Source organism: Pan troglodytes, chromosome 2, assembly GCF_028858775.2.
Source record: "Pan troglodytes isolate AG18354 chromosome 2, NHGRI_mPanTro3-v2.0_pri, whole genome shotgun sequence".
In the NCBI taxonomy this organism is placed as follows: Eukaryota; Metazoa; Chordata; class Mammalia; order Primates; family Hominidae; genus Pan; species Pan troglodytes.
The window spans coordinates 174,972,337-174,989,500 of record NC_086015.1 but is presented as its reverse complement, the minus strand read 5'-3'; positions in this window follow the sequence as shown (position 1 = coordinate 174,989,500).

The window sequence follows — 17,164 nt, the reverse complement described above, 5'->3', positions numbered from 1 at the left end:
GAAAGAGAGAAAAAAATTATCCCTTGCTTTGGATTGCTGCCTTGATTCCCTTCATTCTGCCCTGTCCTGGGGAGTGACCACTTCCTGGCTTAATCAGATTCAAAGGCTTGCTGACTGAGCTAATTGTTTCTCAACTCAACCTGCCTAGTGGTTCCAGCATAAAGCCAACATCCTTTGTGTACAATAGATCCACATTCCCAGCACAATTTCCCACAAAACAAAGTAAAAATAAGCACCCTGGTCACTTTTCATTATATTTAATTTAAATGATTTCAACCCAAAGCAAGACCTTCACCTCCTTTCAAAGTTTAATTCCACTACAATTATTTTTGATAAAGATTTTTGATATGGATTCATTCCCAAATGGGCATGAACTTTATTATGGAGTTTTGCATTGTTTTCACTAAACCAGTTTCACCTTATTTTACTATTAATTTAATTTTCAATTAAAGTGTGACGATGGAAATGTATGCAGTTATAAAATAAAATAAACTTTGAGGAGCAATTCATCAGTTGAATAAAATGCTGATCCCCATTCATTCTTGAATCATAATTCTAATTTGAGATATTGAACTTAGGTACATTTAGGCAGTTACAAGTCATCTCTTACTTTTTCATGCATTTGAGAAAATGGTGTTATTTGATTTTGACTGATTGGATATATGTGGATGTCTGTTCAAAAAAATATCTTAAAAACACAGGTCAGTTTCTGAAGCCATCTGAATAATTTTCCTATTTAACATTAATACATTATTCCTTTTTACTGAAATAAAAGGATGAAAAATAATTTTATGAATGCAAATGAAGTGGTTTAGGACATCGATTTTGAGTCAGATGGAGCCGTGATCCGATTCTGGTTCCACTCTCTACCAGGTTTGTGTCCTTGAGTAAGGGCAAGTTACTTAACTTCTCTAGGTCTATTTATTCGTATGCGAAATGGGAATAAAAGTTAGTGTTTATCTTTAATGGATTTGGCTGAGAGGATTAAATGAGCTAAAACCATAAATGCCTAGCCCAGAGTTTAGCATAACGAAGATGTTCAGAAAGTTACTCTTGTTAAATTGGGATATTCCACCTTTGGGGTCCTTCCATCGTGGGACAAAGGTGCACTCATTGTTGGTTTTTTTTAAATTCATCACCTTAAAAACATCATGTTTAACTCTTCCTGAACAATTTGGTAAAAACTCCCAAAGGACCCTCCCATATGTGGTGGAAAGAGAAGCTTCTTTCTGATTCTCTGCTTTTTTTCTTTCTGCCTTTCTGTCTTTAATAGCCATTCCACAGTTTGACCCAGATTTTGAAGCAGTTGCATTCCTGGATATACAGAATCCAGGAAACCAACTCATGCTTTCTGGTACAGCTGCTATTTCTTATCTCCTATCAACACTGTGGGCTATATTCTCTGATTTTTTTTTTCTAACACCACTAGATAAATTTCACAAGGGCAGAGACCTTGCAAGTCTTATACATCCCTTAAATGTATGAGATATTCCCAGCGTCTACAACCTTGTCTGCAACAGAGCAGATACATATAGTAATAAGTATTTGTTGAATTAGTTGATTAATACATTAAACTTTCCCCTTTGTATTTGGGCTCTCCCGTCCCCCTGAAGCTGCACAAGTATAGATCCATGTGAATCCACCACCGTCAATGAGTGTTGATGCTAGTTTGTTCCACTGATATGGGGGGGGGGGGAAGGGGTCGAGAGTGAAGAAAGACTTGTTTGTATTAGTATTTGGTTTGAGCTGTTTTGACTTTTTCCTTTACTTTTTATCTCAAGGTTATAGCTAGATGGTATGTCAATATGCTGTGGGTCAGATCACTCTCTCCTGTTTGCATGTTTGGAAAATAAAGACTGTTGAAATACTCATGTTAAACAGTACAAAGATGGCAAACAAAGAGAGTATTTTTTGTTTTAACTTGAAGGACCTTTTAAGTGCTTGTAACACTCACAGCCTAACCCTGACACTGCTATTGTGACTTATAAACCTGAATTTATTAGTGATTAGAGGAGCTGTTGCCACTTAATATAACAAAGAGAAGGAAGAGAGGTAGAATAGGGTTTCTCTCTGTGTGTCTTCCCGCAGGAATCTAGTCACACTAATTTCATTAAAACAAGGACATTTTCAGTGAGAGCAGCTACTAGGAAAGAAAAGAAAGTGTCACTGCTTCTGTCTTGGGCTTCCTCTCTGATCAGCCGTGTCTGTGTACCCATGTCCTGGCAGCCAGCAAGGTTTATAGGGCCCCTTCTCCCTCTAGTCATCCCATGTGGCACTAACTGACTGCAAGTTGGGCCTGCAAGTTCTCCTAGGAGGTGGTGGTGTCAAGGTCGCTGTAGGCTGCTTTGCAGACCCCACCTTCTCCTCAACCCAGGGGATCCCAGGATCTTGGCTCAGGGAAAAAGGCGGTAGCTTCACCAAACACTTCAAGCCAGTTTTGCCACTGAAAACAAACAGAAAGCCCAAATTGACATTTTTATTCCAATGTTCCCCCCTCCACACCAAACACAAGAAATCATCAATCAATAAATCAGTCAAGCAAAATTAGACACTCAAAGAAGTGGAAGAACATCAGTGATGCGGAGAGAGGGAACCTGATATGAACATTCTCTACCTCTTTAAAATACATTCCTTCACATGTGAGCCTTAAAAATAACAGCTCTGTGGGGGCTATAGTCTTGGGATTTTTAAAGTAGGTTTCAAAGCTATGGAAGGAGTTCATTTTTGCCAAGATAAAAGATAATGCAGCTCCAAACGAGAGATGAAATTAAAATGTTTTCTTTTCCTAGCAGCTTCAGATGACTAGCTTTATTTGTTTATGTATTAAAAAGGTAGCTCGTGTCCTAGAAAGAGTATGAGCTTTGGTGTCAGAAAGACCCAGATATTGAATATTCTATCTGATGCATACAAAAGGAATGAAAAAATTAGAAAAATTAACACTCGGTTAATATCAGTGCAATAAAGCAAAGATCATCAATAGATGTTAAAACCTTTGGATAAACGGAGAAAAAAATTACAATGCAAAAGAATATTTCTACCAAGTAGAAATATGGCAGCCACCTCAACCAACTGATCAAACTTTACATCACCCAAAACAAGACAAACAGACATCATTGTCTCCTGATACAATACAATGCAAGCACACGCCATCTTCTGTGTAGTATTTTTGGCAAAAATATTTTAACCTGAATCTAATTATAAAGAAGCAATAGATAAATCCAGATTATAGGGACATTTTGCAAAACACTGGCTTGGACTCTTCAAAATTATTCAAGTCATAAAAGACATTTAAAAAGCTGCAGGGACAATTGGGAAGTTTAAGTATGGAGTTTATTTTAGATAATACTAGTGTATCAATGTTAAGTACCTTGGAAGGATGATTGGCATTATATTTATATAAGAGAATGTCCCATTGGTGAAACTGGGTGATGTTAGTGCTCTTTACAATTTTTTTCAGGATTTTTGTAGGTTTAATTTTGTTTTAATTTGTAATTGTAATTTTTTAGACACAGTGCCTTGCTCTGTCACCCAAGCTGGAGTGCAGTGGTGCAATCATAGCTCACTATAACCTTGAACTCCTAGGCTCAAGCAATCCTCCTGCCTCATCCTCCTGAATAGCTGGGACAATAGGGCCATGCCACACCTGGTTAATGCTTTTTAATTTTTTTTTTTTTTCTGTAGAGATAGGATCTTGCTATGTTGCTCAGGCTAGCCTTGAACTCGTGGCCTCAAGTGATCCTCCAGCCTCAGCCCCCTAAAGTGCTGGGATTACAGGTGTGAGCCATTTTCTGTAGGTTTGGAAATGTCAAGGTAAAAGTTGAGACAAGAAAAAACAAGATTTAGCTGTATTAACTGCATGAAATAAAAGACCTGAGTTTTGCTCAGGCATATGGCCATGCTGGCTCAATAACCCTGATGATATTGATGAATCTGGGATGTGCAGGAAATGCAAGGCAAAAGCTGCTTTTCCCCTGTGCAGCACCAAGCAGAATCTGTCTTCCTAGAATCGGAATGATGGGACAGGTGTATTAGGTTAGACTGTGAAGGTGCGCCTCCCGTGCAAACACAATATAGGTATTTTAAAATATACTTTTGTGTCTTTCCAAATAGTCCAGTTTCTTAACTGGATTTAAAATCTTTCCAATGTTCATCCATAATGCACACTTCCCTTTGCTTTTTACTAGCTATTCAACTTCAACTTTGAGTGAACCCGCTCTTCTTGTAATGGCTTGGGGTTTAAAGAGAACAAAGTTCAATTTTTATCATCCCTAACTGGGAATTGTCAAATTTAATGTCATCCAATCTGCAAGATGTTTGGATCTAAATAGATTTGTACATCAGCTTGTGCTTACCTAACTCAGATTTTTATTTGCCTTTGGTATATCTGACCCGCAAATATGTTTTGAAATTATCTGGAATGTATCAGAATTTTCCCATGGTTTTTGAAGCAAAACACTTCATTGTGTCACCAGCAAACTTGCACAGCTAGCTGTCGTTTCACTCTCCCAAGCCTTGCAGCTGCAAGGAAAACCTCTTATTGGCTGACTTGTCCACGCCAGGCAGCCTCCCACAGGCTACTGTGGATATTGTCTGCCTTTTGGAGAGGCTACTCCTGTCTTGTTTTATCATGGAGATAGAGGAGTCATGGACAGAACTGTAATTGTGACCACAGCTGTGATTGATTGGTGCTTTGGCCACCAAGGAGAGGAAAAGAAACTAAGAAAACAGGAAGAGAGAAACATTGGGGGTGTCTGGGGAAGAGAGGTGGAGAAAAGATGGAGAGGAAAGAAGAACAACAAGAGAGGAGTCAGAATGTAGAGGAAAACATTCCTGAAGCCAAAAACAGCTTCTTGCGTCACTCACAGATCCAAAGCTCGGGTCTGGACAGAGTTGATTCAGGGACAGAGGAACGATGGAAGCCTTGGGCCATTCATGTACATTTTACAAAAGCTGTTTGTAGGGAGGACAACAGGGAAATAAATAGAGGAAAAGGGCAAAGAAGTAGAATGAGAAAAGAGAAACTGAGTATTCTAAAACATTCTTAGATGATGCTTGTTTTAAAAATTGCTTTTAGGGATGAACTTTTAAGTCTTCTTAAACAAGGAATGTATATTCCCTTAGTTTCTTCTCTTGGCATTTTTGAAAAAGAAAAGAACCAAATTGATCCATGAGAAACTAAGCACAGTTTTTGACCCAGTTATACCCACGTAAGAGGCAAAAGGTAGAGAGGAATGATGAAGGTGCATTGCTAAAGCCCTCAACAGTTACTATTATTAGTCCCATTGTACAGATGGTGAAACTGAGGTTCTGAAATGTTAAATGAAGGTGACACAATTATTAAGTGTCAAATCCTGGTTGTGAACCTATAAATGCTTGATTCTAAATTTTGTGATTTTTACTTTTCTCCACTAGATCAGTATTTGGTGTACTATGTCTTTTTAAAAAATATACATGCATCTGTGAAATTTACCACGAAGTATACAAAAACCTATAAGGCTGTACTCAAACTGAGGACATAAGAAGAATGGGATGATGCTGTGTTTACTTACACCAAGGAGGCTTGATCAGAACTGCTGATTCTGCTCCTAGTTATACAGAAAAAAGAATGGAATAAAGAGATTCTTTACTTTCTCTTTTTAAAAAAAATTAGACCAGAGGAGAGAGCTAAAAGCAAAGGCAAAGGTTTGTTTCTGTGCATTGATATAAAAGTCCCAGAATATCTATCTAGAGTGTTGCTGTGCATAGTTTTCTGTTTTCCAGTGCTGTATGAGTGGGCTGTTGCCGTTGATGTGGAGATGGACTGGAATGGTTGTCATATGCAAGGTTCCCGAATAGGACAAGGAACAACCTGCTGCAATAGAAAGAAACTAGGGCTGTATGACCTGGAGTAAATTTAAGCCTCCCGTAATCTCGGTCCTTCTCAGCAAAATGTGGAGGTTGGACTGGATAATTTCCAAGACTCCTTCTGTCTCTACCATTCCATGACTTAAAATAAATCCCGAAGGAGCAAAAATACCTATGTGACCAGATTGCCTGTCCCAAAGAAGACTTTATCTGTTAGAGTCGACATGCCAACTTGTGTTCCCCTCTATCTGGTACAAGCTGTGGGCACATAATAAGCACTGCACACACTGTGATTTGGCCAGCTGAATTCTTGCTCAAGAGATTTCAGACAGTATTCCTCTAAGGAGGCCTCACTTTGGCCCCAGCAGAACACAAAAAGGCAATAACTGGGAGCCAGCATCTACCAGCTAAGTAATTAGCAGGCTGTGAGTAACAAATTGGTGACTTTAGCCCAGCTCCTGTTGTCTGTGTCATAAAATAATTAAAACTGGCCAACAAACACAGCAGATGCCAAGATGGCCAAGGGACAATGGAACATAAAGTCATATCACTCTTGTTTCCCATCTTCTTGGAAAGGGATGAAAAGCTGGGGAAAAAACTGGTAACACTTGTAGGCATGGAGTTTATGGTACACATGGAATGGAGAAATGAGAATTCAACAAGGATCTGGTGTAGCAGAGACCTAAAAGGCAAATCCCCATCTACTGGCCAACACTAGATAGAGGATATCTCTGTAAACCAGTTTCTGATTGATCATGAAACAAAGTTCTTTCTCTGTCTTTTCTTTCTTTTTCTTTTTCTTTTTTCTTTTTTGAGATGGAGTCTTGCTTTGTCACCCAGGCTGGAGTGCAGTGGCGCGATCTCGGCTCACTGCAACCTCCACCTCCCAGGTTCGGGTGATTCTGCCGCCTCATCCTCCCGAGTAGTTGGGATTACAGGTGCGCAACACCACACCTGACTAATTTTTGTATTTTTAGTAGAGACGGGGTTTCACCATGTTGGTCAGGCTGGTCTCAAACTCCTGACCTCATGATCTGCCTGCCTCAGCCTCCCAAAGTGCTGAGATTACAGGCGTGAGCCACTGTGCCCGGCTCTGTGTTTTCTAAGCAATGTTAAAAATATCATGAGCCTCAATTTTCTGTATATTTCAACACATGTAGAAAAGCAAAGTGAGCTAAGGTTGGTACAAACAATTTGGTTCACTGTCTCAACTTCATCCACATCTCTGCTCAAAGATTTTCCCTTACCAATCTCCCCCTCTCCATCCCTTTATCTGGCTTTATGGATCTTCATGGCCTCGTTACCACCTGACTTTATTCTTCATAGCTCTTGGCTTATGTCTTTACTGTGTGTCTTCCCAATTAGAATAACAGCTTCATGAAGGCAAGGGCTTTGTTTTATTCACCACTGTATCCCAGAGCCAAAAACAATGCCTGTGGTCTATAGTAGATGCATAGAAAGTATTGTTGAGTCAATGAACTAATGAGTGAATGAATGGATGAGAGTGAATGAATGAAACCACTGCTTATCATCACAGTTGTTAGTTTACTTAGTTTTAATTTTTTTGATTTTTATTTTTTGTAGAGATGGGATCTCACTATGTGCCCAGGCTGGTCTTGAACTCCTGGCTTCCAGCGATCCTACTATGTCAGCCTCCTAAAGTGCTGGGGCTACAGGCATGAGCCACCGCACGAAGGCTACAATTGCTAGTTTATACGGACCAGTTTGCTGTGAAAGCTAGCTTCTCAGGCCTCCCCTCAGAAACAAGCGATATTTAATATTTTGGTCTTAAACTGCTCCACCCCTCTTCTTTATGAAAATCCACACTGAAATACAAAGAAGATCTTCCAGTTAGCTCACCTGGAAACTGCATGGTGAATTTACATGCGTTGTGTGTAGATACATGGGAGAGGTGCACTGAAGTGACCCATGGCTGAGATTATTTTGGGCTTGCTATGTCAGCACACGACACATTGACACATGACTCTGTGTTAAATAGAGGAAGACGCAACGTCGCAGACTAACTGCCTGGAAGTCCGGCAAGAACTTCTGCCTCTGGGAAAAAGCTCTGACAAACACCTTTTAAATCCACTGCTGACTTTTAAAGTAGTTGCTGTTCATGATGACCTATCTAATTTAATAGATCTTTTGCTTGGCCTGTGGTTTTATGTATTAATATCTCTACATATTAAAATCTTTTATCTCTTTCAGCAGACCTCTTTGCATAGGTAATACTTTCCCCTAATTGTGTAGAAAAGTAAGATACTGATATAAACATTTTAACTTGGAAAAATTTGGCTATGCAAACTCATGTTTCTATTGTAGTTTCATACGACGATAATGTGGTCTTTTCTAAAACAGGAAAATTGAACGACTAAGTGCATCCGTATGACATAAGGAGCCAGGTCACACACTCTAAACATCACCTACTGAAGGCAGATTGAGGGTATCAGTTTTGTATCGAAAGGCTCACAATTTATTTTCTCTTTTCAACAACCCAGATATCCTGCCTTTGTTTTTGTTTTTATTTTTCTTAAAGCGGCACGATATGAGAAACGGATGTTTGTGGGACTTCCACATCACATTTTCCTAGTACGTAATCCCTTCCATTTCTTCCACACAATCCACACAGGGCAGATTGACATAAAAGATAAAAGCTAGGCCTCTGCAAGGCCCCTTTATCTTACAGACTAAAAAGAATGTAGGGCAATGACAATGAAAGGCACACAGTAATAACCCAACTGGAGTATCACAGGCAGAGCCAGCAAGGACCTTTGAGACCAGCCAGTCCAAGTCTGCCGTTTCACAAAAGAATTCCAGTTAAAATACCAAGAAAAAAGTCATCCAATTGCAATATTAACCTAATATTGAATAAGGCTGTTGTGACTGATTATCTTTCTGCTATATCTGTGTTTAGCACTAGGTGTTGCTATACTGCTATTTATAGACCAGCTTCTCTTTGATACCCAACAGGAGCTTAACCTTCTAATTTGAGTTCCCTTTTGCAAATGCTGAGTTTCTAAAATCGTACTCTGCTAGTATATAGTATGTTACATTGAACTAGCTTCATTTAAATGGCACAGGTATGACAAATTTAATCAGCTGAAATAGCTATCCTGAAAAGAAGTGGTCAATAAATGCTAGGGAACTCCAAAGTTAAATTTTTCAAATTGTCCTAATTCAAATATTTACTTAAACTCTGTTTTTATATTATGCGCAATACAGGGGGAATGACATTGTTAGCTGTGCATTTCCTGGAACTGACTAACTGCTGCAAGGCCACAGATAAAGTTTGTTTATAGAAAAACAAAATATGAAAAAACATTTAGCAGTGTTCTATTTGGGGTTTAATAATCCCACACATGCTGAGTGGGAGAAAGGATAGTCATCCAGAACCTTTCTCTCCCCATGGTAACAGAGGATGAAAATGCTTTAACCCCATCTAGTGACAGATGAGTCATGATTTAGATTAGTTCAGTTATTCAAAATTTGAGTGGTAATACCAAATTTTTGGGATAAATAAGTGATGCCCCAAGAAACTCATAGTTTAGGAAGAGGGCAAATTTTCATTTCACCTTTAGGTTTTAAAGGATAAAAAATTCCCCTATTACATGTGAGTCCTCAATATCATTACTTGGTTCTTTAAATTTGGATAAATTTGGCATAAGCTCAGCACAATTGTTCAAATTCTACAAGTCACTTTTGTTAGCATCATCTAGTGCTGAGTTTAAAATCTTCTGAATATATGTAACAAAACAATGTCTAGTGTATTACTACTAAATATGTTTTTTAGTTTTGGTTATTTATTAGTAACTATTTGTAACAACAATGATCAAGTAATGATGCTAATAACAGTCCTAAGTTTTTACTGGAAAGAAAAGTGGAAGACTGAAGACCAGAGTGGCAGCATCTTCATCACCTTATGGAGCTTAGAGTAATGTTCCTGCAGAATTAGCTACCAGGATCTATAATATAAACACTTCATTCTAGTCCTAAAGCGAGGGTTTCTTCTAATTTTTATAGTTTTGGCTTCAGGCTAAAAGAATGAAGTACCTGGCTGAAGTATTCCTTTTTTTTTTTTTCACAACGTGTGCTTCCCAACTCTCTCCCCAGCACAAACACAGCCCTTCTTTTCTGAAGATTTTATTTCCTTTATGTCCTTTGAGGATAAAACTATGCTTTGTGGTTTTTATACCATATTCACTTAAGATATTTAAGATATTTGAAAACAGAGTGAACCGTATATTCTTTCGCCATATAGGTCCTCCTTTCCCCGTCACTCAGAGCCTCGATGATAATGCTCGATGATAATGTAAAGTAGTATCCACCATTATTTTTGCCCTTCTTTTTTTTTTTTTGAGACAGAGTCTCACTCTATCTCCCAGGCTGGAGTGCAGTGACGTGATCTCGGCTCACTGCAACCTTCCACCTCTTAGGTTCAACCGATTCTCCTGCCTCAGCCTCCCAAGTAGCTGGGATTACAGGCATGTGCCACCACACCCAACTAATGTTTGTATTTTTAGTAGAGACGGGGTTTCACCATGTTGGCCAGGCTGGTCTCGAACTCCTGGCCTCAGGTGATCTGGCCACCTTGGCCTCCCAAAGTGCTGGGATTACAGGCGTGAGCCACCATGCCCAGCTTTTGCCCTTCTTTTGTTATGCTCTGTATCAAAAATGGTAAACTTTTCAAAAGTGCTCAAAACTCTAATCCATGTTCTTGTAAACTTGGTGTAAGAGGTGCTTATATGACAAGTGAATTGTCTGTTTCCTATAAAGTAGAGGAGGGAAATAATTTTTTAAAGAACTCAGTTTGGAAATAAATGTTTAGTAAATGACAGAAAGGCAGGAAGGTAAGAAACAGTGTAGAAAGCACACTGAAGAAGACATTTCTGCCATCTTTGGTGAAACCCACACAGATCATTTACAGGTAAGTCTATGGGCACGTGTATAGGGGGTAAGAAATAGTAAGAGCTGTGAAAATAGACTTACCATTTACACACACACACAGACATGCATACATAAATTATCAAATGTTCACCCTTTGTTTTTCCTAATACTCAATTAACCGAAGTTATATTAAAAAAAAAAAACCTTTCTAGTGTTATCCACTAATCTTTTCCATCCCCTTTTATCCTCCAAGCAAATTTCATTCACGTAATTCCAAAGAGGCGAATCAATCTGGGTCCTGCTCTTGCTTAATCATTACTTCCAGCATTAAAATATGCTTTTAAATATGTAGTTAAATATGTAGTTAAAGTACTACTCCTGTTTTTCAGTTTGTTCCAAGATTGAGACAAAAGCTCCCTACCAAAAGCAAAATGAAAGCCAAATTCCTACCCTTTTGCCTCATTTCATATTTTATTATACTATGTTTCCTAAAAACACATTTTGTAAATATGGAAACGGACCATGTTGTCTGTAACAAAGGTAAGGCTATGCCCATTTAATACAAGTTGTGATCCTCAGAAGACATCCACTTCAGGCCACCTACAATTTACATTTGTTCCTCTTTCCTCCATATAGGAAAAAAACAACAACTAGAAAAAAATTATAAAACTCAACTATATGCACTTTAAGGCCAATGATAACTCAAAGGCTTTTAATACCTACAACAGGGTCAGAGCTCGCCTGAGCTGAAAACTGAGAATTGCTCACTGACGTACAGACGCAATATTCACAAATCAAAAAATATAGTAATGAGGGCAGACCATATGATTACAAGGTGCTTCTAAAAAGCATATTAAAATCTAGCATTATTAAAGTACCATAAATGCTTGCTCATGACCAATGAAGCCCACAAACACTGTGAAGAGTTCATTTTATGTATTAATAATAATAAAAATTCTCAAAAAAACTGTTTTTAAGTTTTTCTTGTTAATTCTGGGCTAGAGAAGACAATCTTTTCTTTTTCTTTCTTTTTTTTTTTTTTTGAGACAGAGTCTGGCGCTGTTGCCCTGGAGTGCCGTGGCGCGATCTTGGCTCACTGCAACCTCTGCCTCCCAGGTTCAAGTAATTCTCCTGTCTCAGCCTCCTGAGTAGCTGGGACTACAGGCGTATGCCAACATGCCTGGCTAATTTTTTTTTCTTTGTATTTTTAGTAGAGAGGTTGTTTTCACCATGTTGGCCAGGATGGTCTCGTCCTCCTGACCTTGTGATCTGCCCACCTCGGCCTCCCAAAGTGCTGGGATTACAGGCGTGAGCCACTGCGCCCGGCCCTTTTTTTTTTTTTTTTAATTAAAGACATTTCAAAGAGCACATACACATTGATCAAATCTGAGAAGCATTTACAACATAGATTTAATGCCATTTTGAAAAATCGACATATAATTATTGTACATATTTATGGGAAACAGTGGTGTTTCAAAATGTAAAATCTATTGTGATCATATCAGGTTAATTTGCGTAATCATCATCTCAAACATTTATCATTTCTTTATATTGGGAACATTCAATATCTTCTTTCTAACTATTTAAAAATATATAATCTATTATTGTTAACCAGAGTTATTCTGTAGTGGTATAGAACACTGGAACTTATTCCTCCTCTCTAGCTATAATACTGCATCCTTAATAAGCCTCTCCCTATTCCCTCCCCCATCCCCCATCCTTCCCAGCCTCTAGTATCCTCTGTTCTACTTTCTACTTCTATGAGATCAACTTTTTTTAGCTTCCACATATGAGTGAGAACATGTGGTGAGGAATAATTTCTATAGTTGGTTTTTGAAAAACATAATTATTTCAGTTAGGAAAACCTTATGCTCTGTTTTCTTAGAAGAAAGATTTGTATCATTTTTGGTGCACATTTAGTGAATAAAAGCCTTTATTTTTATTTATTTATTTATTTATTTTTTTAGAGCTTTAAGAAGCAGCAGTGTTCTGATTTTGTGCAACATGTTCATGAGTGTTTTACAGTTCCTTTTTTTCTTTTTAAAATACTTCATTTTTTAGAACAGTGTTAGGTTCACAGGAAAATTAAACACAAAGTACAGAGCATCCTCATGACCCCCTCCTCCCACATGTGTACAGCCCCCCCCCATTATCAATATACTCAATGTTTGTTACATTTGTTACAATTGATGAACCTAGCTTGACACATTATCAACCAAAGTCTATAGTTTACATTAGGGATTACTCTTCCTCTTTTGACATTCTGAGTTTTGACAAATGTATAAATGACATGTATTTGCCATGACTGTATCATAGAGAATAGTTTCAGTGTCCTAAAAATCTTCTGTGCTTCACCTATTCGTTCCTTGTAGTTCTTTTAAAGACTACAGAATTACAGAAATTCGTCGTGGGAAGGTATTGAGAGATTATTTGGTGCAGCAAACCAGTTGGGAAGGATGTAGTCAAAATTCTCAGTCTCTTCAGCTGAATTTGTCCCTTTCTTTCTTTTGTTGATTGTCATAAATATAAGCATTTTTTTTCTTTTTTTGTAGTTTCCCCTTTCTTAAAAGCCTTTATTTTTAACATATGAGTGTAACTCTGGAATGAAAAATCAGTAGACTCTTTCTAACCTAAACATGGTGTTCGTCAACAGTAGACACTCTGAAAGCACAGAGAAGTTATTACTTTTACCAGCTTTTCCTCATGAGGAAAGATACGGGAGTGTGCCCTTTGAAGGATATACACCAGTTTTCTCTTCTAACTGTTTTTCAAAATAGTTTAAAACACACGAGAACCCTGGTGCTCTAGGCCACACTATTTTCCTTTACTTCACCCTGACTTCAGGACCGGGGGACTCTGTCCCAGCTCAAATGTTCCAGGAGATGTCTCCCTCAGGAGCCTGCTCTTCGGGCAGCACAGGCTCCCACACTCATTTCCTCCAGCTGCCTCCAGGTGGCCCTGGGCCCCATGCCTTCCTGCAGCTGCTGCAGTGATTCCTGCTGCTGCTTGTCCTTGGCAGATGGTCACAGTATGGTCTATCCCATTATCTTTGGACCCAGCTACTGGCCTTGACTTTCCTTCTGTGGGAGGATTTTTCTTCCCCAGTGGACTCTCAGCTTCATGCAAATATAGCTGACTGTAGAACCTCCTTAGTCTTGTCTGAATTTGCAATAGTTTAGCCTGACCTGGGGGCCCTCAGTTATGTAAAGATTGGGACTATCACTATCAATCAGTCATCTACTACATTGTGCTTAGCACTATTTGACACTGCAGAAAGAAAGAAGAAAGGAAGAAAGGAAGGAAGGAAGGGAGGAAGGGAGGGAGGGAGGGAGGAAGGGAGGGACTAGAAATGAAAATCCTAAAAGGCATATGTTTCCTGACTGTAAGTAATTTATTGTCTATTTGATTATAATCACTCAAAGCTAATACTCCGCAAATTTTATAATGAGATGACTAAACCAGAGAGCATATCTAGAGGTCATCTTAAAAACATTTGGTAAGCAGTCAATCAATAGCAATCAGTCCAACCAGCAAGCTCCTGATAGATATCATTGCAAAAAACATTTTCTCCTTCCAGGATCAAATCCAAGTTCATGGTTTTAGCAAATGAAAGTAGAAAACCTCTTCTATCCATCAATCTCAAATCCAATTTTGGCCTAGACTTCAGAACAAAACTTAGCTCTAACCATTTTTTTAAAGTCCTTATGCAATATTTTTTCACAAATACTCTCACAGAGGAGGAAATTACAAGGTAGGGAAATTGCATAAGCTATCTACTCATTAGCAGATCTAAGTACTGGGTCCAGAGTTATGTATGAACTCCAAAATCACCATCAGCCATAGCATTGCCCCTCTGGCACTGGGGAATGTCTCCAAAATTCTCTGGGATGAGGCAGCACCCTCCTCCTGCCTCCCCATCCTACAAACCCAATGTGGTTGGGCCAATAAGGGCACATACACACAAGCGATAAAGCTTGTCATCTAGTCAGAGAATGGGGAGATATCATTTCTCTGTTCCGGGTATGACAGTCTTATTAATACTGCCTATCATCACAGCAGTGTTGCTGTCATGCTCTTAGATACCACTGGGCTTGCAGTGAGCTGAAGCTCTCAGGTCTTTTATTGCATGAAGTCTCGTTAAACAAGCCATCTCCCCAATCCCATCTATGTGAAGTTGATTTGTCAAACTTTACACTATTATTGCTTAAATTCTTGGTAATTTTAACCCACTCTCCAATTCACGTTAAATCATTGTGAATCTTGATTTTGATATTTTCCCTTAGTTTTCATCTGCAAATTTAATAAGCACAACTTTAAAATTTCCATCTACGTTATTATATGAAGGTGCACAGAGTCCTGTGGCAATTTACTGGAGACATAGCTCCACGTTAATATTCGCACATCATAATAAGCACTTTTTGGATATGCTTATTCAACCAATTTAGCTTTCACATAATAAAATAATCAGAAATCCCATGTGTAACTATTATTCTGATTTACCAGCTCAGTAGGTCTATCCAAATATCATATTAGGTTTGTTTATGATAACTCGTTCCTAGAGAATTCTCGCTGGCTCATTGTGATTCTTCCTCATCTTAGAAAAATAATAACATTCATGAATAGTTTTCTGTTTATAAAAGTAATAAGTGTCTACTTGTAGAAATGTTTTGAAAACAAATGCATAAAGAAGAAAAGCCACACAGAATCTCACATCCTATGACTGTAGGCATTTTGGTTCATTTCTTTTCAGCTTGTTTTTTATGTTCACTCCTCCCTACTCCATCCCTACCCTCGTGCCTTACACATATCTTATGAAATCCCCTCCGCTGTTCACTCCGTGCCTGCCCTTCCCCCAGCTCAAACATTGAGAAAATATGAATACAACAAAACCAGAAAAAATGGTGAGAAGACTCGGAACTTTAAGGTCAAAAACTGTAAGTCTAAAACAGAAATGTTTGCATACATATTTGTAAGAGTGACTATTCTTGAAACCAGGTCAGAGGAAGTCAAGGAAGTCTGAGGTATAGACTTAGAGTTATCACGTCCAGGAGCAGATCAAGATAAAGAGAACACAGCCTCAGCCAGTGCAACTACCACCTGTCATCTGCACCAGGGAGCCACGCGGTTGCCCAGGTAGTCTTGATGATGTCCAGTGGAAGCCACCAGCCAATACTGGCCAGTAAATTGTCTTGCGTTATAACCTTCTGTGGCCAAGGCTTTGCCCTACTTTATACAGCCCTTTCTTCAATAGCCCCAAATAATATCATGGAAGAGATAACTCAACTTTAGTACAAAGCCTTACCTGATTTAAATGAATTTAAGACCCAAGTAAAATCACTGCCATCTCCCCTCCAACGTATGTATTTTGGGGAGTCTCTAAGTTTCTGTCAATCTGAGGGTCTGCCAAAGTAGCTGCCTTATCTCTGCCAAAGGGAGGTGCTGCCACCACCCGCAGAAGCTAGAGACCTACTGAATGCCTTCTTACCCACCCAGCCAAGGCTGCACCCACAAAGATCAACCTCTCTCAATGCTTTGTCTTGATGCCTCCAGCCCACTTGGTGCCTGGCAGCTCAATGCCTGCTCAGCCAGCATCTAGTTAGATGGCTCTTTTGATACCCATACAGCTTTAACTCCTCAGGCACGCACAACTCCTCAGACACACACACTTTTCCAGATCCACCAGAATGTGTTTCTTAAATCAGATGCCTGTGATCCTGGCAGTGCTCAGTGATGTGCCAGAGGGACTCAATGCCCCAGGACACCCACAGAGCATCTTTTGGAGCATCCATTTAATGTAAGGATAAGAGAAGGAACTTTAGCTTTATATTAAAATAATTAAGGAAGTACTGCGGATTAAAATGCAAAATGTGAATTTAAAATGGAGATGAAATACCCACTTGAAAGCAATTTGATTGCCCTGCATTCTCTCTTTTTTTTTTTTTTTTGAGATGGAGTCTCGCTCTGTGGCCCAGGCTGGAGTGCAGTGACACGACCTCGGCTCACTGCAAGCTCTGCCTCCCTGGTTCACACCATTCTCTTGCCTCAGCCTCCCGAGTAGCTGGGACCACAGGCACCTGCCACCACGCCCGGCTAATTTTTTGTACTTTTAATAGAGGTGAGGTTTCACCACATTAGCCAGGATGGTCTCAATCTCCTGACCTCGTGATCTGCCCGCCTCGGCCTCCCAAAGTGCTGGGATTACAGGCGTGAGCCACTGCTACCGGCCTGCCCTGCGTTCTTAAATAACACATGTCTACCTCTAATACCACTTCGGGGTATGTGTTTACTGTCCTCAATCCTCTGAAGTACTTGGAATGAAACATTTGAAATCCTTTCCCTGCTGTGCCTGAAACTGTTGCTAAGTTCAGCTCAACTCACCAGTCTCCTATTTACTCTGTGACATATAATCACCCAAGGGCCCCAGAGTCCTTCT